This window comes from Giraffa tippelskirchi, chromosome 12 (genome assembly GCF_054371585.1).
Source record: "Giraffa tippelskirchi isolate mGirTip1 chromosome 12, T2T-mGirTip1v1.2.pri, whole genome shotgun sequence".
Taxonomy (NCBI): domain Eukaryota; kingdom Metazoa; phylum Chordata; class Mammalia; order Artiodactyla; family Giraffidae; genus Giraffa; species Giraffa tippelskirchi.
In genome coordinates, this window is record NC_137286.1 from 355475 (window position 1) to 379637 (window position 24163).

The following is a 24163-nucleotide window of genomic DNA, read 5'->3' on the forward strand; positions in this document are numbered from 1 at the left end:
GTGAAGAATCTGCCTGCCCCGAAGGGGACCCGGGTTCAATTCCTGGGCCCAAAAGAAGGAAACAGAAACCCACTTCAGTGTTCCTGCCTGGGAAATCCCATTGACAGAGGAGCCTGATGCGCAACAGTCCATGGTGCCAAACAAGAATCAGACACAACGTAGTGAGTGAACAAAACCAAAATGCAAGCAGCTGGCCTTGGTGGCTCTTGTGCGTGGCTTTTCCCAGATCACCAGCACAGGTCCTGGAGCTCAGCTACCTGGACTGCACCTGGACCTGCTCTGGGAGCTATGGAGGCAACACGGACACTCCTCTGACCCAGCCCCCTCGTGTACATATCCACAGAGTCCACAGCTGCTAAAACTAGCACCGTCCAAGCTGCAAGAGCCCTTGTTCTCTTTGGCGTGTTTCACAGCTGCTGAAATTAGAAAGCCACCCTGTAAGTGCCACCACTCAGAGCACACCGCACAAGGAGAGATTGCCCTCTTATTCCTTAGCCACACCTCCCCTCACGCTCAGCTAAAAATGAATAACCTGGAAATAATGGACAGATTCTTAAAAAGATATAACCTTCAATGAATCCACCAGGAAGAAATAGAAAATACGGACAGACCAAATACAAGTAATGAAATTGAGATGTGATTAACAGTGGTCCAACAAACCAAAGTCCACAATCAGATGGCTTCAGAGGAGAAATCATTCAGACATTCAGAGAAGAGCTAACACCTATCCTCAGACTGTTTTTTCTTTTTTAATTCAGAGAGAGAAACACTCTCAAGCTCTTTCTACAAGGCCATCGTCACCCTGAAACGACAGGAAGACAAAGATGTCACAAAGCAGAAAATTAGGGCCAAAATTACTGACACGCAAGAATGCAAAATCTCTCAACAATATACTAGTAAACAGAATCCAGCGACACATTAAAAGAATACAACAGCGTGACGAAGATGGATTATCCAAGGATGCAGGATTCTTCAATGTGTACAAATATGTACAAATTAATCAATTAATCAATTAACCATATTCAGAGATTAAGAAATAAAACCTATATGGTCTTCATAATTGATGAAGAAAACATTTTTGCTTTCTATCTGAATTTCAGAAATTGTCTGGAGAGAATTGTAATCGATGAAAACAGCTGCTTGAATGGTGCAAGAAATTAAAATTGTAGAAACCCACTCCTCCTGTGTAGAGAAGGACATGGCAGCCGCTCGCGTCCTCTCGCCTGGGAAACCCCGTGGACGGCGGAGCGAGGTGGGCTCCCGTCCACGGGGTCGCGAAGAGTCGGACACGATGGAGCAACTTCACGTTCCCTCGTCTTGTGTAGGGTTATTCTAGTGATCAGAGAGCTGATGCGATGCCATGATCTGTTCCCAACGTCCCACACAGATCAAGTGTTCCAGACCCGAGGGCCAGGCCGAGAGAAATCAAACGTCCCAGCTGGATGAGTGGAGCCTAATGCAGCCTTACTCAACTTATAAGGACAAGCTTCACCCACATGCAAATTTTCCTCCATTCTCGAGAGTAAGATCTACCCGTGGGCTGTGGGTGCTCACAGAGCTCCGCTCACACAGGACCGAGGTCTAGGGATGGCAGAGCTCTGGGCTAGAAGTTGAGGCTTCTCCTCTGTCTGATGCCACTCCCCAGGGTGAGGGTCTCAGGGCAGACTCAGGTCTATGGGGATGGGTGTGGCTGCAGGTGACTGACAGGGACTCATCTCCTTGTCCCCAGGCGTCCTGTCCCAGGTGCAGCTGCAGGAGTCGGGCCCAGGACTGGTGAAGCCCTCGCAGACGCTCTCCCTCACCTGTGCTGCCTCTGGTTACTCCATATCAGTGGTTACTGCTGGAGTTGGATCCACCAGCCCCCAGGAAAAAGGGGTAGAGTGGATGTGAGCCGTTATTTCTGGTGGCAACACTTACTACACCCATCCCTCAAGAGCCACACTTCCATCTGCAGAGACACATCCAAGAACCAGTTCTCCCTGCAGCTGAGCTCTGTGACCACTAAGGACACAGCCACGTATTACTGTGTAAGAGACACAGGGAGGGGAAGTCAGTGTGAGCCCAGACTCAAGGCAGCCTGCAGGAGATAGGCCGGGGGATGCTTGGGACCCACAATTGTTTCATCCCCAGGAGCAGGTGCAGATGGAGGTTAAGGGCTGGCTTCCTGTCAGGATCTGTGTTTTCCTCTACATACAATACTTCCCCTTGGGGAACATCTCCGGCCTCAATATTCTCTTTTTTAGCTCTTAGTTCTTTGACCTAGAAAGATTTGTTGGAATAAGAGAAAATCATTTTCTCATGCAGAAAAGCAGAGTCACTTACTGTCACTTTCTTCTGTCCCCAAATTCCAAGTAATTTTCAAATCTATGGAAGTAAGTCAGCTAAATCCATGCAAGGGACTCTATGGGACTCAAGAGTGCAGCTCAGCACAGGTCAGTAAGCAAGCCTGTCAGAAAGTAGCCGCACAATGTACCTGGTGGAAATCAGGCAGCAGAGACAGGAATCCACGACAAGAGGAGACAGCCCCCTGGTGCTGGTGCTGGTGTCTGTACACGCGCCCTCAGCGTCAAGTTCGGTGGACACGGTGAAAGGGTGAAGAACCACAGTAAGCCTTGGTTCATCCTGAGTATGTGCCCGTGCACACATAGACACACACACACACACACACACACACACACACACACACACACACACACACCCAGGGGATTTACTACCAAACCCTTCATCATGTCCTGTATCCAGGTGTCTTTTGAGAAGAGGGAAATCCTCTCAGCAAATCAGAAATGATGACTGAGTCAGGAGTGCAGACCTGATCAAGACACCTGCTTCTACTCGGGTTCAGGGGTGTTGGAGCGATGAGGGTCCTGCTCACAGGAGAGGCTCCTATGAGTTCAGTCTCACACCTGAATCAAAAGAGAGAAACCATGTTTCTTATTGAATCTCCAGTGTGTGGGCAGAGGAGAAAAGGAGGAATAAGCCTTAAGGGGTCAGTAGTCATCAAAATACAGAGTCTGACATTTTATTCTTCTTAACCAGAATAAGAAAGGATGGAATAAAGAGGTAAACGATCACTAAGGGTGGGATAGCCCGAGTCCTTAGAAAGGAAGAGGACTGGTGACCTGTAAGCAAGCAACGATACCATTAAATTCATGATGGGATTAGAGGGAGGTTTAGCCCAGAAACCTGGGTGGAAGATGCCCACTGTGCAAGGCCATGGCTTGTTTTGAAAGCTTCGGGTCTGCTGTGTGCTCCTACAATGAGGAGAGTCCACCGTATCTAGGAGAATCTTCAGTGTTAAGAGCTCTATTGAAGCACAGAGCTGAAAAATTGATGTATATGAAATGTGGTGCTGGAGAAGAGTCTTGAGTTTCCCTTGACTGCAAGGAGATCAAACCAGTCAATTGAAAAGGAATCAACCCTAAATACTCATTGGAAGGACTGATGCTGATGCTGAAGCTCCAATACGGTGGCCACCTGATGCAAAGAGCTGACCCACTGAGAAAGACTCTAATGCTGGGAAAGATTGACGGCAGAAGGAGAAGGGGACGACAGAGGACACTGTGGCTGGATAGCAGCGCTGGAGACACTGGTGGATGGGGGAGCCTGGCGTGACACAGCCCAGGGGTCTCAGAGAGTCAGGCGTGCCTGAGCACCTCCATCAGTGCCTTATCATTTCTTTGTAGGAGCCCGTGTGCAAAAGTGTGCAAGAGCATTCTGACATGCTTTATTTTAATTATAAATATTTTCCACAGACTTCCTTGTAATTAAATGAAATAACATTTCAAATTAAAAATTCTGTGGTGTGAGGCCACATCTTCACACATTGAACTCACAGACTGAACTCACACACGAACTCACAGACCCTTGTTCTGACACAACACATCTGTGTGCAGAAGAGGTCTCTGAAACCTAGGACCTGTTATATTTCCTTCTATGAGAACAGGAAATTATATGAGTCTCCTAACTCCACCAGCTCATGAAGTCCAGGTCAGATGCTGGGGCATCTCTGCAAATGCAGGTCCTGATGCCCCTTGGTGAATAACAACAGTCTCACCTGCTCCAGGTGTTGGAGGCCACACCTTCCCTCCCCTGCCCCACAGCATCGGCTCAGTTTTCAGGTCCAGACCAGAGAGTCTAGATGTGGCCTGTGATTCTTGCTCTTCCTGCTTTTGTTGAATGTCTTACTACCTACACACAGGCAGGGCAGGTTCTTTCTGAATTAATTTACTCACTCATATTATTGAAAAGATAGAAGATGTCTGAGGAGGCCTTACAAATAGCTGAGAAAAGAAGACAAGTAAAAGGCCAAGGAGAAAAGGAAAGATATACCCATCTGATAGTAGAGTTTCGAAGAGGAGGAAGGAGAGGTAAGAAAGCCTTCTTAAGTGAACAATGCAAAGAAATAGAGAAAAACAATAGAATGGGAAAGACTAGAGATCTCTTCAAGAAAATTAGAGATACCAAGGGAACATGTCATACAAAGATGGGCACAATAAAGGACAGAAATGATAGGGACCTAACAGAAGCAGAAGATATTAAGAAGAGGTGGCAAGAATACACAGAAGAACTGTACAAAAAACATCTTCATGGCACTGATAACCAGGACGGTGTGATCACTCATCTACAGCCAGATACCCTGGATTGTGAAGTCTGCTGGTCCTTAGGAGTTATCACTATGAACAAAGCTCGTGGAGGCGATGGTTTTCCAGCTGAGCTATTTCAATCCTAAAAGATGCTGCTGTGAAAGTGCTGCACCTAATATGAGAGCAAATTTGGAAAATTCAGCAGTGGCCACGGGCCTGGAAAAGGTCATTTTTCAATCCAATCCCAAAGAAGGGTAACACCAAAGAATGGTCAAACTATTGCAGAATTGCACTCATTTCACATGCTAGCAAGACCATGCTCAAAATCTTCCAAGCTAGGCTTCAACAGTACATGAACTAAGAACTTCCACATGTCCAAGCTGGATTTAGAAAACGTAATGGAACCAGAGATCAGATTGCCAACATCCTTTGGATCACAGAAAAAGCAAAAGAATTTCAGAAAGACATCTACTAATGCTTCATGATTATTCTAAAGCCTTTGAGTGTGTAGATGACAAAAAAGTATGGAAAATTATTAAAGACATGGGAATACCAGACCACATTACCTGCCTCCTGAGAAAACTGTATGCAGATCAAGAAGCAATAGTTAGGACAGGTCATGGAAGTACAGACTGGATCAAGAATAGAAAAGGAGTGAATCCAGGCTCTAAATTGTCACCCTGTTTATTTAACTTGTATGCAGTGTACATCATGCAAAATGCAGAGCTGTAGGAATCACAAGCTGAAATCAATATTTCCAGTAGAAATATCAATAACCTCAGATATGGAGATGACACCACTCTTATGGCAGAAACCAAAGAGGAACTAAAGAGCCTCTTGACAAAGGTGAAAGAGGAGAGTGAAAAGGCTGGCTTCAAGCTCAGCATTGAGATTACTGAGATCCAGGCATCTGGTCCCATCACTTCATGACATATATGTAGGGAAACAATGGAATCAGTGAAAGACTTCATTTTCTTGGGGTCCAGAATCACTGTGGATGATGACTGAAGCCATGAGATGGAAAGACGCTTGCTCCTGGGAGAAAAGCCCTGACAATCCTAGACAATGTATTAAAAAGCAGATTCATTACTTTGCCAGCAAATGGCCATATAGTCCAAGCTTTGGTTTTTCCATTAGTCATGTAAGGATGTGAGAAGTGGATCATAAAGAAGGCTGAGAGCTGAAGAATTGATGCTTTTGAACTGTGGGACTCTTGAGAGTCCCTGAGACTGAAAGGATATCAAATCAGTCCGTCCTAAAGGAAATCAGTCTGAAGATTCATTGGAAGGACTGATGCTGAAGCTGAAGTTCCAATACTTAAGCCACTTGATGGGAAGAGCCAATTCGCTAGACAAGACGCTGATGCTGGGACAGATAGAAGGCAGGAGGAGAAGGAGATGACAGAGAATGAGATGGTTGGATGGCATCAGTTTGAGCAACTCTGGGAGATGGTGAAGGACAGGGAACCATACTGCAGTCCATGGGGTCACAAAGAGTCGGGCACGACTGAGCAACTGAACAGCAACAACAACGAATGTTATTGAAAAGAGAGAAGTAATATGGTACATTTAAGGACTCTCTTCATGAAATGGAATGGAGGAAAGGGTTTTTCATAGGCAGCAGTTTCCACATCAGTCGATGTACAGGTGAGATCCCCAGGCTGAGGGAGAGCTGACCTGCCACAAAACTGCAGTGTTGATCTCTCAGGAAGGAGTGGACCAGGGTTACATGGACAGGGTGGCATCAGAGATGGGGACACACACTGGTCTTTTCTGGCTCCCGGAGAGATACACCACTGATGACACTGATGACAGCACTCACCAGCCCTGGCAAACCCACTGTAAAATCCAGACATGGTGTGACTGCCGTCATCCCCAGTCTACCTCCTCACAGACTGAAATGCAGGGGCTGAGGCCACAGCCTCAGGGCCACAGGCAGACGGAGGAGCTGTGCTCTGCTCTCCAGCCCTGCTGACTCATAAGAGCCCAGGCTCCGTCCAGGATGCAGAGACCGAGGACCTGGGAGAGCTGCTCTCAGGGGGGTTTGCAAGGGAACTGGCTTCCCCAGGGGGGGCTTTCCTCTGTCCTTGCCGCCCTCACCCTCTGCACGCCTTTCACTCTGAAGCTTTACTCCCAAGAACCATGCATGTCCTCTCACCACCGTGGCGAGGACTATGTTCCCTGAGCTCCCAACTCATGGCAGGGACACAGCGAGGAAGAAATAAGCACGTGGAGGAACAAGGAGTCTGTGCATAGGGACCAGGGCACCTGCCAGCATGTTGGGGCACTGAGGAGCTCCCAGGAGCTGTCTGTCCTCATGTCCGGTAGCTTTGGGGTCCTCAGTATCCACCCTCAGAGAGGGGGTCCTGAGGTTCACGTGTTCCTTTAGACACTCGTTGTGCACAGGAAAATGCAGGGCAGGCCCCTGGGCAAGTCAGCCATGCTGGGAAGACATCTCAGCAGAAAGGACTAGTTTGTCCACAAAATTAATGCTGTATTTAATTACTATGAAGAAACCATCTCTAGAGTGATTCTTCATGATATTTAAACTGTTCCAGATGCAAAAATAGTCATAAAAGGTAAGGGAAATATAAATGCTTTGGGAATTCTGATAAACGTTAAGTTGGACCCAACTCTATTTGTATTCAAAGTGATTATTACTTGCATATTTTGTCTCTAATGTTTGAATATGGAGTAAGTAAACATAAGCTAATCAAAAAAGAAAAAAATAAGAGTTTGTGTCTGACAACTCGGTGGTCCCTGAGTGTGCGCTGGGCGTTTGAGGAGTAAAGGTAAGCAGCTCCATGGCGTTCAAGTCTCTTCCCAAATCTGCCATTGTTCCCTGACAGCATCATCTTCCCCGACCAGCCCTCCCTCATCATTCCATTCCTCGATAAGCAGTCTTCCTGGTGTGGGGAGGGGATTCCAGGAGGTGACTGAGTTCTCTGAGGGCACACTCAGCACCTCCTCACAGGGGGAGCCCCAGAGACAGGGTCTTCCTTCACTACATTCTGCTTTTTATACAGAGCTCCCCCCCATATGCAAATATCTGCCCAGGTCATCAGGTGGAAACAAAGCACCGGGTCACTTAAATTCAGGCTTCCCCTCAGGCCTGAAGAGATCTGGGCAGTGGTGACTCTCATCTGCTCGAAGATGAACCCACTGTGGACCTTCCTCTTTGTGCTGTCAGCTCCGGGAGGTGAGTGTCTCTGGGTCAGACATGGGCACGCGGGAAAGCTGCATCTGAGCCGCCAAGTCACCATGCTTCTCTCTGTCCACAGGGGTCCTGTCCCAGGTGAAGCTGCAGGAGTCGGGACCCAGCCTGGTGAAGCCCTCACAGACCCTCTCCCTCACCTGCACCGTCTCTGGACTCTCATTAAGCAGCAGTGCTGTAGGCTGGGTCCGCCAGGCTCCAGGGAAGGCGCTGGAGTGGGTTGGTGCCACATATGGTGGTGGAAGCACATCCTACAACCCAGCCCTGAAATCCCGGCTCAGCATCACCTCGGACACCTCCAAGAGCCTAGTCTCTCTGTCACTGAGCAGCGTGACAACTGAGGACACGGCCGTGTACTACTGTGCAAAAGGCACAGTGAGGGGAAGTCAGTGTGAGCCCAGACAAAAACCTCCCTGCAGAGGGGCCCAGGACCAGCAGGGGGCGCGCGGGACTCAGTACAGAGCTGAGCCCAGGAGCAGGTGCTGAAGCCGCATTTGATGGAGGGGGGCCTCGAGGGGATTCTCTTCAGAACCTGCTCTTTCCTCCTCCTGCCCAGGAGCGGCTCCACAGACCCCCTCATGTGTCCTGATATTTCTTTATTGTGGTTTATGTCACTCTCAGACAACTGTGTGTGTATATATGTTTTAATTTTTCCTTGAAGGAAGGATAGCTTTACACACACACACACACACACACACAACACTCAACAGCTAAGATTTCTTCTGCTTCATTTTTCTTCTTTCTAAGGAACTCAGTAAAACACTTGACCCTCACATTAACTTCAAAACTGTTAACTATCCTGAAAGGAAACGTGAGATATTTAAACAGTTTTAATCCTTGTTTTGTTTTTGTACACAAAGAAGGAAGAGTTCCACCCTCCTTCTTTCTGTCAAATTGCATAATTAGAATCTACAGCGTGCAGTGTTAAAGACTCTCGTGTCAGAGGTCCCCAGCGCTGCCTATGCAATGATGCTCATTACTCACCGATTGTGTATTGAAAAGTCACCTACATGTTAGCTTTTATTAGCATCTTAACATACATACTGTCACTTTGTGTCCTTATATGGACATTTACAGTATGGCCAGGTCATTGAGTCACTCCACACACACACATTCCAGGTGAGGTCAATCAAGGTGATACCATCTCGCCTCAACTTCCCTGAAGTCCACACCCCCTTCTGAGCTTATGTCTGGATCATTCATAACGGGAAATACAGAGGTCCTCAGGAGGATTTGTCCGTGGGGTCAGCGTGGAGCCCACCACCATCTGTCCTCACTCCCATCACAGTGACCGTCACTGGTACAGGGAAAGGAAGCAGGAGCTGAGCTGGGCTCAGCCCTGAGGAAAGATCCAAGGACTGAGAGGAAGAGGATCTGAGCTGAGATGGGCGAGGGGCAGGAGGTGGGGGCTGTCAGCACGGAGACTCTGGGCTCAGAAAGGTGGACCTGCCCTGCGATCTGGTTCCAACCCATCTGGTAGACACAGTGCTTGCCCACCCTTGCTTTCCAACCATGTAAACTCAGAAGGCGCCCATGGGGATCCTGGGAGGAACTGGGTGAGTGTGACCACAGCCTCTCTGGACTTACAGGGCTAGAGCTCCTCAATGCAAATTCCTCTTCAAGCTCCAGGGTCAAATCCACCCCTGTGGGAGCTCACCCCTCTCTGTTCACACAGGGCTGAGGTCCAGAAGATGAGGCTGTGGGGCCTTGTCCTCTGCCTGGTGACAGCTCCCCAAGGGGAGGGTCTCAGGTGCAGACACGCGTCTGTGGGTATGGTTGTGGCGGCAGGTGACTGACGGGGACGGATTGTCCTTGTCCCCAGGTGTCCTGTCCCAGGGAAGCGGCAGGAGTCGGGCCCAGAACTGGTGAAGCCCTCCCAGACCCTCTCCCTCATCTGTGCTGTCTCTGGTTACTCCATCACCAGTGGTTATGTTGGGAACTGGATCTGCCAAGCCCCAGGGAAGGGGCTAGAGTGGATGGGATGCGTATATTATAACGGTGACACTTACTACAGCCCCTCCATCAGGAGCCGCACCTCCATCTGCAGAGACACGTCCAAGAACCAGTTCTCCCTGCAGCTGAGCTCTGTGGCCACTGAGGACACGACCGTGTGTTACTGTTCAAGAGACACAGGGAGGGAAGTCGGTGTGAGCCCAGACTCCGGCCCCCCTCCGGGGGCCCCTTGGCCACCAGGGGGCGCTGAGGACACACAATGGTGTTGTGCGGCTGCAGGCGCAGTGGTGACTGACCGCAGGTCTCCTGTCAGGACCTGAGGCTTCCTCTCCTTGTAGCAGTTTTTCTGGGGAACTTCTCTGCATTTGTGACTCTGTAGGTACCTACTCAGTCTCTGAGGCAGAAAGATGTGTTGGGATAGCGGACCATATCCTCCTGCACAAAAGGCACAGTCTCTCAGGGTTGCTTCCTCTGTCACTTAGGCCCGTTCTCTGGACAGTTGGTGTGAGCCAGCCATGGCCCCAGGAGAGGCTCTGTGTGGCTCAGCAGTGCGCTCAGCACAGCAGGGCCAGTGAGCGAGCTAGCCAGCGGTCAGCGGCGCAAGTGCCTGCTGGACTCAGACAACAGAGGGCTATAAGCCCTCAGCCAGGGAAGAACGCCCTTGGTGGCGCTAACTGAACTGACACCTCGCCCACGGCCTCAGCCATACTTGTCTCCATGGAGACGCAGCGGGACCTCCACGCCAGCCTGGGCTAGAGGTTGAGTCTGCTGACACCAGGCAGAGACGCAGGAAGATGAAAAGTTTGCGTCGTCTGTGTCCCTGCATCTCTGCCTGTGGTGTCACCAGACTCACCTTGTACATCGACCTGGGGTGGGGGGTGGGGGGTGGGGACCCCAGTGAATGTCCACGGAGAAAACTCTGAATAATGCTACGAGTGAGGTGTCAGTTCTTTGAGCACCAGCAGGGGGCATTCTTCCCTTCACTAATTGACAGGCGCTGGTAGGTGCAGTTACTGCTGCTCCTACTAAGTCACTTCAGTCGTGTACGACTCTGTGCGACCCCATAGACGGCAGCCCACCGGGCTCCTCCGTCCCCAGGATTCTCCAGGCACGACACTGGAGTGGGTTGCCATTTCCTTCTCCAAGTAGGTGCAGTAGCTTCTGTCATTTGGGTGGTTTCACGTCAGATAGAGGACACATACTAAAGGAAAGCTTTTACTAGTAAAAACAGTTCCTACTTGATACCCTCAGCTTTATTTTTAGTGTATGACCTACCAGAAGTTTATACGAGAACAAGTCTTCCGACAAGAGAGCACAATACACTAAGGAATATACAGAATATACCCTGATGAATAAAGAAGCCATTGTGAGCACCATCTTGGTGTTCAGCCATGTCTCCTGACTGTCTCCTGGAACAAACACTACCTTTTAGCTCATGGAACTTATTGATTTTAAATCACTTTTGCCCTAATGCATGCATGCTAGTCAGTTCAGTTGTATCCCACTCTTTACCACCCAATGGACTGTAGCCCATTAGGCTCCTCTGTCCATGAAATTTTCCAGGCAAGATTACTGGAGTGGGTTGCCATGCCCTCCTCCAGGGCATCTTCCCGACCCAGGGATCGAACCCAACTCTCTTACATCTGCTGTATTTGCAGCAGGGTTCTTTACCACTAGAGCCACCTTTAGATACTTGCATGAGGCTCATTAAGCAGAAATCAAAGACAAATTGAGCAGAGTAAACAATGAGGACGTGAAAGTCATTCAGTCATGTCCAACCCTTTGTGACCCCATGGACTACACAGTCCATGGAATTCTCCACAGCAAAATACTGGAGTGTGAAGCATTTCCCTTCTCCAGGAGATCTTCCCAACCCAGGGATCAAACCCAAGTCTCCCACATTGCAGGCGAGTTCTTTACCAGCTGAGCCACCAGGGAAGCCCAAGAATACTGGAGTGGGTAGCCTATCCCTTCTCCAGCTGATCTTCCAGACCCAGGAATTGAACCAGGGTCTCCTGCATTGCAGGATGATTCTTTGCCGACTAAACTATCAGTTCAGTTGCTCAGTCATGTCCGACTCTTTGCGACCCCATGGACTGACACACACCAGGCTTCTGTGTCCATCACCAACTCCTGGAACTTGCTCAAACTCATGTCCATCCAGTCGGTGATGCCATCCAACCATCTCATCCTCTGTCATCCCCTTCTCCTCCTGCCCTCAGTCTTTCCCAGCATCAGGGTCCTTTCCAGTGAGTGTTCGCATCAGATGGCCTAACCATTGGAGCTTCAGCTTCTTTTCAGTCCTTCCAATGAATATTCAGGACTGATTACCTTTAGGATTGACTGATTGAATATCCTTACAGTCCAAGGGACTCTCAAGGGTCTTCTCCAATACCACAGTTCGAAAGTATCAATACTTTAGCGCTCAGATTTCTTTATGGTCCAACTCTGACATCCATACACGACTACTGGAAAAGCAATAGCTTTGACTAGATGGATCTTTGTCGGCAAAATAAAGTCTCTGCTTTTTAACACACTGTCTACTTTGGTCATAGCTTTTCTTCCAAGCAGCAAGCTAAACTTCCAGGGAAGCTTAAACTGAGCTATCGGGAAAGCCCAAACTATGAGAAAAATGACAAGCTAATAAGACAAGGAGCCCAAATGTGGGTGGTTCCAGATTTGGTGAAGTCAGCAGTTCACGTACCCGGAGAGAGTGAAGAACCGTCCACAAGGCACACCCACGTCAGCCCCGCCCCCAGGTGACCCCCATCACGCACGGAGGTGGTGGCTGCGTTCCCCGGTCACATGCAGACGTGGAAAAGGGCTGGGAGAGGGGGCGGCCCCTCTGAAATCACCTCAGGAATCTCCACAAGATGCTTCGTCCCGCCTGCTGACTAGAGCTGGGCCACCAGGGACATAACCAGCTCCTCACCTGCGGTGCTTTCTGAATCCCAGCCTCTTGGCAGAGCTTTGGAATCTTGACCTAAATGTAAGTCCTTCTCTGTCCTTCATCGCTGTGTTTCTATGTTAGTTAAGTCTGTCCAGGTTCCTCTGTCTCAGTGACATTAGATTCCTTGTTCGACTCACAGGTCAAGGAAGACCTCTGCTTGTACCTGCTGGTTTCTGCATCAAGAGGTAATGTGTGTGGAAACTGTCATTTCCATCCTTTAAGCAGGGACATTCTCAATGCCAAAACTTTCCCTGGACCTAACAGAGTCCTAACATTTCAGGGGAATCTCCCATCACAAAACCAGAGAGGTGGGCAATCCACAGTCCAGGTGAGTCCTGCCCATGGATGAGAAGCTGCAGGAGGAGCACCTTCAAGGAAATTACTACAAATTCCTGCAGGACCAGCAATAACCACTGTGAGGATGAGAGATCCTGGGGGCCACACTCCAGGGTTTGTGGGCTATAACTCCAGAAACATCCAGGTCTTCAAGGTGAGTGTTCATATTTATCCCTTCAGGACACCTGATGGATGAAGGGAAGGCCAACACTGAGAAATGTTAACACCTACCCAGAAGGTTCATCAGGCAGACCCTCCATGGAAGGGCTATTCCCCAGCTTCTCCTAGGAGGTGAACAGAAGTTCTTGTCTACTGCAGACCTATGGAGGGGGGCAGATCTCAAGGTTAAGAGAAGGGACTGGACCCGCGCACTGCAGCCCGGGAGGGGGTAGAGCAGGGATGGGCCAATACTGGAGACCCTGACGACGGTCACAGCCCAGACCCAGCTCCCCTGAGTTGTGGGTGTTCAACCTCAACAATGCAGGAAGCCCCTACCCACACATGACCCCCAGGGACCTGGCAGTGGATTGACACTTAACGAGCTACGATGTGCAGCCTCTTTGAGGAGGGGAGCTAGTGTGCAGAAACACAGCCACACAAGATCCAGGAGGCACGGCGTCGAGGCTCTGGTACCCCCGGCTGCAGACCAGGCTCAGAGCACCTCACTGCTGGCCTCAGATCCGCTCTCTCTCCTGCCTGATCGACTTGGCCAAAATCTCTCTCCTGCTCTTGGATATCTGACGTGCTCAGGAATATTTATGAAGGTTCCATCAGAAACTCAGAACAGGGGGGAGAAGCAGATTTGTCACAGGGACCTGCTGGAGGAGACGTGGCTGCCCCAGCAGTGGGTCTGTCTCCCCACTGACGCCAGGTCCTGAGGTCCTCGGGCAGGTGGGCAGGAGGGACGGTGAGAAGCAGGGTGGAATCTGAGGATGGACGTGCCCCGAGGCCATCCTGGTGAAGAGATGTCCCGCCAGGGTACACACACACAGCTCACCTAGCTTATCCGCAGGGTGCTGTTGTGGCAACCCCACTCCAGGGTTCCTGCCAGGAGAATCCCGTGGACAGAGGAGTCTGGTGGGCTCCAGTCGTGGGGTGTCAAAGGGTCAGGCACGCCTGAGGTGACTGAGCATGCTCAATGCCCCATTCCACCGGTGAGCATCCCCTCAGGGCGGCATCCCCCAAGTCAGCTGACAAGGGCGCTGCCTTGCCCTCTTCCGACTTCTCAGGTGTCTCCGCTCACGCAGCTGTGGGCACTAGGAGACCCTCCACTGTTTGTGCTGTGAGCGGTCAGGGGGCGCCTGCACTGGTTTCTGACAAGGGGGCTGGTCTGGCACCTTCTTGTGGGGCCCCTGCTGCAAGGGTCCAGGTGCTGCAAGAACAGGTGGCCCCAGGTGTGAAACGGTAGGTGGAGTGGGCATCGAGCCCCACGCTCCTCCGTGCAGCCATCCTGTTACTTGTTAGCCCCAGGGGGCTCCAGGAACTGAAGGGACCCCAAGTCCTCGAGAGCCTCTGGCTTCGCTGTGAGTGGCAGCTGCATCCGTGCCCCTGCCGCCCCGGGAGGGCAAAGTCACGGTGTTCTCATCAACTCCTTGCTTGGGGTCTCTCTACAGAGTGTGTGCATTGATCGAGGCTACTTCTAGAGCTGATAAAAACACACGGTGTCTTACAAGAATACTCTGAAGGTAGAACACAGCCATTTAATACCAGACTGGAAACACTGCTAGGACTGCCCTGTGAGCCCAGGCAGGGGTGCCCAGGACCCCAGTGCAGGGCTGCTGCCCGGGAGCATGTGGGGAGGGGGCCGGGGAGACCCAGAGACGGGGTCTTCTCTTCTCATGGAAAACGGTAACTGGCAGGACAAGGACAGGTGACGTTTAATACTGAGTCCTGTTGGGAGTACACAGCTCAGCGAGGCCAGGAGAAGGACGCATGTGTGCGTGTGTGCGTGCGAGTGTGTGTGTACGTGTGTGTGTGCGTGCGTGTGTGAATGTGTGCGTGTGTGAGTGTGTATGATTGTATGTGTGTGTGGGTGTGTATGTGTATGCGAGTGTGTGTGTTTGAGTATGTCTGTATGTGTGTGTCGGAATGTGTACATGTTTGTGTGTGTGAGTGTGTAATGTGTGTGTTGCGTGTGTGAGTGACAGGCATGTGCGTGTGACTCCCCAGTGGTGGCAGAGTTTGGGGAGACACACTGATTAACAGCTTCAGGTGTCTCTGCGTCATTCAAAGGCTGGTTCACGATGAGAGTGTCCTGCAGGTCTTCTGGATACACCTTCTCCGGCTACGACACGCATTCAGGGTGACAGGCTCCTCAGCAAGGGCTAGAGTGGGCAGACGGATGGACCCTGAGGATGGTGGGACAGAGGGTGCACAGAAGCTCCAGGGCAGAGTCACCTTGAGTGCAGACGCGTCCACCAGCACCGCCTACATGGAGCTGAGCAGTCTGAGGTCCAGGACACGGCTGTTTATTACGGTGCAAGACACACAGTGTGAAAGCCCACTGTGTCAGAAACCCTGAAGGCAGCATGGCTGCGCTGGGGCTGATGATGACAGGGACGAGTGGGTCAGGGGTCCTGAGAACAGCGGGTACAAACATGTGTTCGCTGTCAGAGGACTGTGTTCCCTGTACAGGAGTGTGTTCCCCATCAGAGGAGTGTATTCATTGTCAGAGGATGGTGTTCACTGTCAAAGGAGTAGTGTATTCACTCTCAGAGGACTGTGTTCCATCAGAATAGTGTGTTAGCTCATACAGGAGTGTGTTCACTCTCAGAGGAGTGTGTTCACTGTTAGTGTGTTCACCATTACAGGAGTGTGTTCACTGTCAGAGGAATGTGTTCATTGTGACAGGAGTGTGTTCCCTGTCAGAAGGGTGTGTTCACTGTCACAGGAGTGTGTTCACTGTCAGAGGTGTGTGTTCATTGTGACAGGAGTGTCTCCCTGCCAGAGGAGTGTGTTCACTAGCAGAGGAGTGTGTTCACTGTCAGAAGAGTGTGTTCCCTATCAGAGGAGTGTGTTCACTGCTACAGCAATGTTTCACTGTTAGAGTAGTGTGTTCCCTGAACAGGAGTGTGTTCCCTGTCAGAGGAGTGTGTTCACCTTCAGAGGAGTGTGTTTCCTGTCAGAGGACTGTGTTCCCTGTACAGGAATGTGTTCACTGTTAGAGGAGTGTGCTTGTCAGAGGTGTTATTACCTGTCCAAGGAGTGTGTTCACCGTCAGAGGAGTGTGATCCCTGTCAGAGGAGTGTATTCGCTGTTACAGGAGTGTGTTCACTGTCAGAGGAGTGTGTTCCCTGTCTGAGGATGTGTTCCCTGTCTGAGGATGTGTTCCCTGTCAGAGGAGTGTGTTCCCCGAACAGGAGTGTGTTCACTGTTAGAGGAGTGTGTTCACTGTCAGAGGAGTGTGTTCCCTGTCTGAGGATGTGTTCCCTGTCTGAGGATGTGTTCCCTGTCAGAGGAGTGTGTTCCCTGTCTGAGGATGTGTTCCCTGTCTGAGGATGTGTTCCCTGTCAGAGGAGTGTGTTCCCTGTCAGAGGAGTGTGTTCCCTGTCTGAGGATGTGTTCCCTGTCTGAGGATGTGTTCCCTGTCAGAGGAGTGTGTTCCCCGAACAGGAGTGTGTTCACTGTTAGAGGAGTGTGTTCCCTGTCAGAGGAGTGTGTTCCCTGTCTGAGGATGTGTTCCCTGTCTGAGGATGTGTTCCCTGTCAGAGGAGTGTGTTCCCTGTCTGAGGATGTGTTCCCTGTCTGAGGATGTGTTCACTGTTAGAGGAGTGTGTTCACTGTCAGAGGAGTGTGTTCCCTGTCTGAGGATGTGTTCCCTGTCTGAGGATGTGTTCCCTGTCAGAGGAGTGTGTTCCCCGAACAGGAGTGTGTTCACTGTTAGAGGAGTGTGTTCACTGTCAGAGGAGTGTGTTCCCTGTCTGAGGATGTGTTCCCTGTCTGAGGATGTGTTCCCTGTCAGAGGAGTGTGTTCCCTGTCTGAGGATGTGTTCCCTGTCTGAGGATGTGTTCCCTGTCAGAGGAGTGTGTTCCCTGTCAGAGGAGTGTGTTCCCTGTCTGAGGATGTGTTCCCTGTCTGAGGATGTGTTCCCTGTCAGAGGAGTGTGTTCCCTGTCTGAGGATGTGTTCCCTGTCTGAGGATGTGTTCCCTGTCTGAGGATGTGTTCCCTGTCAGAGGAGTGTGTTCCGCGAACAGGAGTGTGTTCACTGTTAGAGGAGTGTGTTCACTGTCAGAGGAGTGTGTTCCCTGTCTGAGGATGTGTTCCCTGTCTGAGGATGTGTTCCCTGTCAGAGGAGTGTGTTCCCTGTCTGAGGATGTGTTCCCTGTCTGAGGATGTGTTCCCTGTCAGAGGAGTGTGTTCCCTGTCAGAGGAGTGTGTTCCCTGTCTGAGGATGTGTTCCCTGTCTGAGGATGTGTTCCCTGTCAGAGGAGTGTGTTCCCCAAACAGGAGTGTGTTCACTGTTAGAGGAGTATTGTCTCTGTCTGAAGAGTGTGTTCCCTGTTGTAGGAGTGTGTTCACTGTTAGAGGAGTGTGTTCTCTGTTACAGGAGTGTGTTTACTGACAGAGGAGTGTGTTCATTGTCAAAGGAGTGCGTTCACTGTTAGAGGAGTAGTGTGTTCACTGTCAGAGAAGTGCATTCACCGTTACAGGACTGTGTTCACTGTCAGAGGAGTGTGCTCACTGTTACAGCAGGCTTTCCCTGTCAGAGGAGTATGTTTCCTATTATACGAGTGTGTTCTCTGTCAGAGGAGTGTGTTCACTGTCACTGGATTGTGTTCACTGTCAGAGGAGTATGTTCATTTTGAGAGGAATGTGTTCACTCTCAGAGGAGTGTATTCACTGTCAGAGGCATACATACATTGTTAGAGGAGTGTGCTCACTGTTGCAGGAGTGTATTCACTGTCAGAGGAGAGTTTTCCCTATTGGAGGAGTGTGCTCACTGTTACAGAACTGTGTTCACTGTCAGAGGAGTGTGTTCACTGTTACAGGAATGTTTTCCATACAATAAATACTCTGCCAGAGGAGTGTGATCCATATATAAACATTGTGTCAGAGGAGTGTGTTCATACAATAAGCATTCTGTCAGAAGAGTGTGTTCCATACATAAACACCGTGTCAGAGGAATGTGTTCCATACATAAACACTGTGTCAGAGGGGTGTGTTCCATACACAAACACCGTGTCAGAGGAGTGTGTTCCATTTCCATATGCAAACACCGTGTCAGAGGAGTGTGTTCCATACAAAAACACTGTGTCAGAGGGGTGTGTTCCATACATAAACACCGTGTCAGAGGAGTGTGTTCCACACACAAACACTGTGTCAGAGGAGTGTGTTCCATATGCAAACACCGTGTCAGAGGAGTGTGTTCCACACACAAACACCATGTCAGAGAAGTGTATTCCATACACAAACACTGTGTCAGAGGAGTGTGTTCCATATACAAACACTCTGTAAGCAAAATATCAGCACTGGGGGCAGGCGTCGGTGCACTCTACAGACACAAGCCCCTGTGAGGTCTCTGTGTGGACCCACGTCTTTGCCGCAGAGCCACGGCTCCATCCCACGGGAAGTCCAGTCTCATCTCCATGGGTGTGCTACGGCGTCTGCAGCCCCACCCAGGAGTGAGCACCGCTTTTGCTCTATGTCATTGCCAGGACCTGGTGTGTTGTGTTCTGGCTTCCAGCCGTCCTAACTGTGCGGTGGCGCCTCACGGTCCTTTCAGCACGCAGGCCCCGGCGGCTTGTGATGTGGAAGGTCTTTCCAAGTGCTCACGTGTCTGTCAGCTGTCCATCTTTGGGGGAAGTTCAGACTTCACCCATTTTTCATTGGGTTGCTTACTTTCTGTTGTTCAGTTATGAGTGTCCACGTGCATTCATAGCACAAAGTTCTTACCGAATATGCTATTTATAGACATATCTTTCCAGCCTGTGGCTTGCCGTTAGATTCCCTTAACAGTGGGTTCAGAGAACATGTGTTTTTCATTGTGATGCTCTCCAATTTATTAGTTTTTCCTCCATGGATCATGCTTTGGCCTTATGTCTAAAAACTTGTTGGCAAATCTAAGGGCACCCAGAAGTTCTCCAAGCACAGCCCCACCCCTCCCTCAACAGATGGGGCTGAAGAGGTGGGCCGATCAGGAGCGCGGAAGGGACAGGGACTCCTTCTCCGTGGGATTTCGGTCTCTTCTCTCCCACATGCTTTATTCTCTTCAATCACGTATTGAAACCTGTACTTATGGATGTTTATTCTGTACTTTGAATTAAAATAAACACAATGTTCTAATTTTGTTCAAATTGTTCCATGTTCAGCCTGGGGCTGACTAAACTTTGGGGCTGGTGCCTGTGACCCTTTGACACTCCTGTGTGGTTCTGTGTCTTGGAGACCCATCGGCCACGGGACCACACAGAGACTGCCGCAGCCTTGGCCTGCACGCTCCCTCTCCCAGCCCTGGAATCAGCCACTTCTCTAAGCAATTCTGCTTTCTTCAGTTGTGAGAAGTTATCAGAAACCAGGAGTTAAGGGATAGTTGTTCTCATGCAACTGGGCTGACATCGCTTCTATGGCTGCTTGGCTGGCAGGGCAGGGAAACGTGGGGCAGCGTCCTGCCCCAGGTACACCCTGGTGTCCGGCAGCATTTCTGAATCTAGTCTTCTCTGCCAGTATTAGGCTGAACTTTCAAACATAGTGGTGCATCCACCCCTACCCCGAAGCTTCACGGACCTCTCTAGCCTTCCTCCCTGGCATCTGGAACTTCCCACCCAACCACGAGAAGCCCGGCTCCCATCACGTGCCATCTGGTACCTAGTGCTTGGGTCCCAGTACGCACATGCAGTGTTCTGGGTGGTCAGCACTGTCCGCGTGGACACACGTGGTCACTGTCGAGGCTCAGCCCCGGTGAGCACTTGTCCACCCTCACCCTGACAGACCCCACATGTTGGGAAAGTTCCCACCGATCCCAGCACCTTCAGTACGCTGTTGTAAGCTGTGTAATATCAGTAGACATTTTTTCCAGTCTATATTTCATGCTGAGAATCAGCACTTCCTAAATGATGTTTTACATGTGTGCATTAAGGTTCATCCTTTATGCCACCAAGCTCTGCGATTTTTGACAAGGACATAATATCGTGGGTCCACCATCCCAGGTCATACAGGATAGCTTCACCACCCCTAAAAATCACCTAGGCTTCATCTGTTCAATGCCCTCCCTTGAATTCCTGGATCCGCTGACAGGTTTATCCTATGTGTGTGTGTATGTGTGTGAGTGCTCAGTTGGGTCTGACTCATTCAGACCCCATGGACTGTAACCCACCAGGCTTCTCTGTCCCTGGGATTTTCCAGGCAAGAATGCTGGAGTGGGTCGCCATTTCCTCCCTCAGAGGATCTTTCCCACCCAGGGATTGAACCCGTGTTTCCCACGTCTCTTGTGTCTCCTACGTTAGCAAGCAGATTCTTTACCACTGCACCACCTGGGAAGCCCTGTCCTAACTATAGTTTTCCCCTTTCCCCTATAAATGAAGTCATACAATATGTAGGCCTTTAAGACTGCTTTCTTTCACTTCACCATATGCGTTTACGGTTCATTCACACCAGCCATGGACATTCCAGAAAGGAAATTAAGAAAGTATTCCATTTAAAATTGCATCTGAAAGAATTAAATGCCTAGCAATAAATTAAACCAAGGAGAGGAGAGACATGTGCACTGAATACTACAAAACATAAGACAGCAAACAAAACACGAAAAGAAATGAGACTCCATGCGTGTTCAGGTGTACCTCTCTGAGGCCCCCTGGACAGTGGCCCGCCAGGCTTCTCTGTCCGTGGGATTTTTCAGGCAAGAACACTGGAGTGGGTCGCCATTTCCTCGGGCAGGGCATCTTCCCGACCCAGGGATCTTATTTCTCCCAGCAACCTTGATTCCAGCCCGTGCTGCCCGGAGCCCGCCCCTCCTGCGTCTCCCGCACTGATAGGCTGATTCTTTGCCGCTCGCACTGCCTGGTGCAGGGACATCTGCGTTCACAGACGGGAGAGCGTTTTCACATTGTGGGACAGCGAGGCTTCTCCGAGTCATTCACGCGATGAGTGAGGAGCAGGAAGCCCCCGAGTAAGAGGACAGGGCTTCCCCTCAGGACCCGAAGAGGGGAGCTGGCTGCCCAACTGTTCAGTGTCAGATGGCTAATTCCACGACATGTGACGTTTCCATCCACTAAACAGAAAAGATTCCTAGATGCCCTCTCAGGGCTCGGTGGCTCATTCTTCCATTCTCCCCTCGGGCGTGTGGACCACAGCTGGCCCACTCTTCCTCTGGGAGAGGACGCCGTGCTTGCCTCCGGTCTCAGCAGTCATGGATGAAGCTGCTGCAGCTGTTCCCATGCAGTTCTGTGTGGACGTGTTTCCGTTCACTCAGGAAGACACCCAGAAGCATGCGTGGCGATCTCAGGGTAAAGCTGTTGATATCGCGCGGTCGCTAAGTCAGCTCCGCCAGCTGCAGCACGCCAGGCCGCTCTGTCCCCCACTACCTCCTGGAGTTTGCTCAAACTCACGTCCATTGAGTCGGTGACGCTATCTAACCACCTCATTCTCTGCCACCCCCTTCTCCTTCTGGCCTCAATCTTTCTCAGGATCCCGGTCTTTTCCAATGAGTCAGCTCTTCACATCAGGTGGCCAAAGTATTGGGGCTTCAGCATCATTCCTTCCAATGAATGTCCAGGGTTGATTTCCTTTAGGATGGGCTGATTTGATCTCCCTGCTGTCCAAGGGACTCTCAAGAGTCTTCTCCAGCAGCACAGCTCGAAAGCATCAATTCTTTGGTGCTCAGTCTTCTTTGTGGAAAATGGCAACCCACTCCAGGGTTCTTGCTACGAGAACCTCACAAATAGGATGAAAAGGGTAAAACTATGTTACCTTTCTTTGAAACTACCACACTGCCTGCCGAGGTGACTGCATCAACCTTCTTTGCACAAACAATGATGAGCTTTCCCATTGTTTTCCTCACCGGTCAACAGTGGGCATTGCAAGACTGGTGGGTTTTAGCCATTCTAACAGTGTGGCTAAACAGTGGCCCTGGGGGTAAGGAGAGCTCTTAGGAAGGGTCTGGATTTTCTCTGGTCCTGATGCTCTCAGACATGTCCCCTCCATACCTGTGGGGACAGACCCTCACTCTCCTGAAAGTCCACTGCACTGTGACCTTCACAGAAGGGGAGTGGTCCCACACAGAGCATAGGTCTTGTTACAAGCACGGGGTTCCAGACCCCCACCCCACCCCAGAAGCTCTGTCTTGCACACACCAGAGTGGGCCGAGAGGCCCTCCCCACCCCAAGGGCCCCTCCACGATGCTCACAGGTCATTCTGGCACCTCGATAGCAGCCTGGGTGGTGGGATGATGGAAGGATGACGAAGTCCCCCTGCCTTTGGAAATGCAGTCTGGTGCGATGGAAAGGGGTCTCTGTTCCCACGTGTGCTGTCCTGTGGGAGCTGGAGGGGCCAGCTTGGGGTGGGTGTGTGAGATACAGCCCCGACAGACCCCCATCCTCCTCCGCTCCGGCTCTGGCCATGTCCAGAGAAAGGGCTGGAGGTCAATGGGCGGCGGAACCGCATGGCCAAACCCGGCTGGCAGAGGCGGTGGCCGCAGGAGCCCTGGCACAACGTCCACCTCTTGGAAATGTCCTGTTACACACTCCCCTTGTCTGTCAGGCAGCAGGTGTCCCCACGGCCCTGCCTCGATGGGCCAGGCTAGGATCCCCACGAGGCCACCCCGGCACCTGTGCGCTCCCCACACTGCATCTGCCCTGACGACGCCTCACACAGTGTCTCTGCTCAGGGGGCAGGTGACCGGGGGCAAGCCCTCTGGGCCAGCACTTCGGTCCTTGTAGGTCACGAGCTCCCTCCCGATCACCCTCTCTGGGGAGGGGGACCAGCTGCCTTGCACAGGATTCCCTCCAGCCAAAGAAAGGGTCTACAGGACAATTCCCCCCGACCCGACCTCACCCCAGCCACCCCAGCTTCTGCATAATGACAGCTTCTGTAAACTACCTGTGCGGGGAACGTGGCAGCTGGTTATGCCCCAGGTAGCCACATGCTTGTGCTCCACGTGCTCTCCACACCAAGCCCTGAGGTCCCCACCCTTACTGCAGGGCCCACCCTGGCAGAGGGAAGGGGACCCTGTGTACGGTCCCTGCAGGTCTGGCTTAGGGGCTGCCCTGCTGCGGGCCCCTTCAGAAATCCCAGGGGTCCCTGGCCTCTGCTGGCTCTCCTGCCACCTGTGGGCATGTGATGCCTGCCTCCTTCTAGGTTTATGCCTGTTTTCTCCCCAGCCCGTACTCAGGAGTCTGACACGACCTCTGGAGACCCGTGGAGCCAGCTGGGCTGCTAAATACACAGCCAGGACGGATACTGATCCTTCTCACACCCAGTTCGAAAGCTGCTTTTATCCCTGGTGGAGAGTATTGGTCATCGGGTGTCCCCTCCACACTCTGGAAAAGGCAGGGTGTAGGTACAGAAGGGCGGAAGTAGTGACCGGGTGCATCACATCTAAGCCGAGTGAGCTTCCTGAGCCTCCTGTCTTCTCATGTTGCCTCAGGGGCTGATCCTCAGCACGGAGGACCATCCAGGTGGGGAAGATGGAGAGACTGTGGACGGCAGGGTCTGGGTCTTATCCTGAATGTGAGGGACCATCTGGATTTGGGAAGATGGAGAGACTGTGGACGGTAGGAGCCAGGCTCCACGGCATCCGCAGCCTCTTTCCCGTTGCCAACTCGTCTCCAATTGCACATCTCGGGGACTCGGAATACCGCAGGGCCACCACAAAACCACCGTTGCCCTAGTTATCGTTACAGAACTTCCCAGGAGCACACAGGCTGCCAGAGCTCACACAGCCCCCATCCTGTGTTCCTGCACCCAAAACCACCAGGCCCAGATCAGAGACAGACCCTCCTGTGAGCAGGTGACAGGGGACATCGTCCCTGGCAAGCACCTCCCCCGCAGCAGCCACTGCTGCACAGGCCTGAAGGCGGATGCGGTGCTCCGTCCTCTACACTATCCAGCAGGTGAAAGCAAACACCTTTCCCGCCTGCAGGAAGTACTCCCTCCGACCATTTCTGCAAACGGTGAAGAGGACGTGGAGGAGTCTG

At 51.3% G+C, this 24163-nt stretch overlaps 1 pseudogene and 2 gene segments (V, D, J or C); all 3 read left to right on the forward strand.

The window, feature by feature from the left end:
- The window catches only part of LOC145530217 (Ig mu chain C region membrane-bound form-like), a 193135-nt gene that overhangs the window by 105779 nt on the left and 63193 nt on the right, over positions 1 to 24163 (forward strand).
- LOC145530219 (Ig alpha-1 chain C region-like) overlaps positions 1 to 24163 on the forward strand; it is a 275477-nt gene that overhangs the window by 51054 nt on the left and 200260 nt on the right.
- LOC145530049 (immunoglobulin heavy variable 1-46-like) lies at positions 15279 to 18895 on the forward strand (annotated as a pseudogene).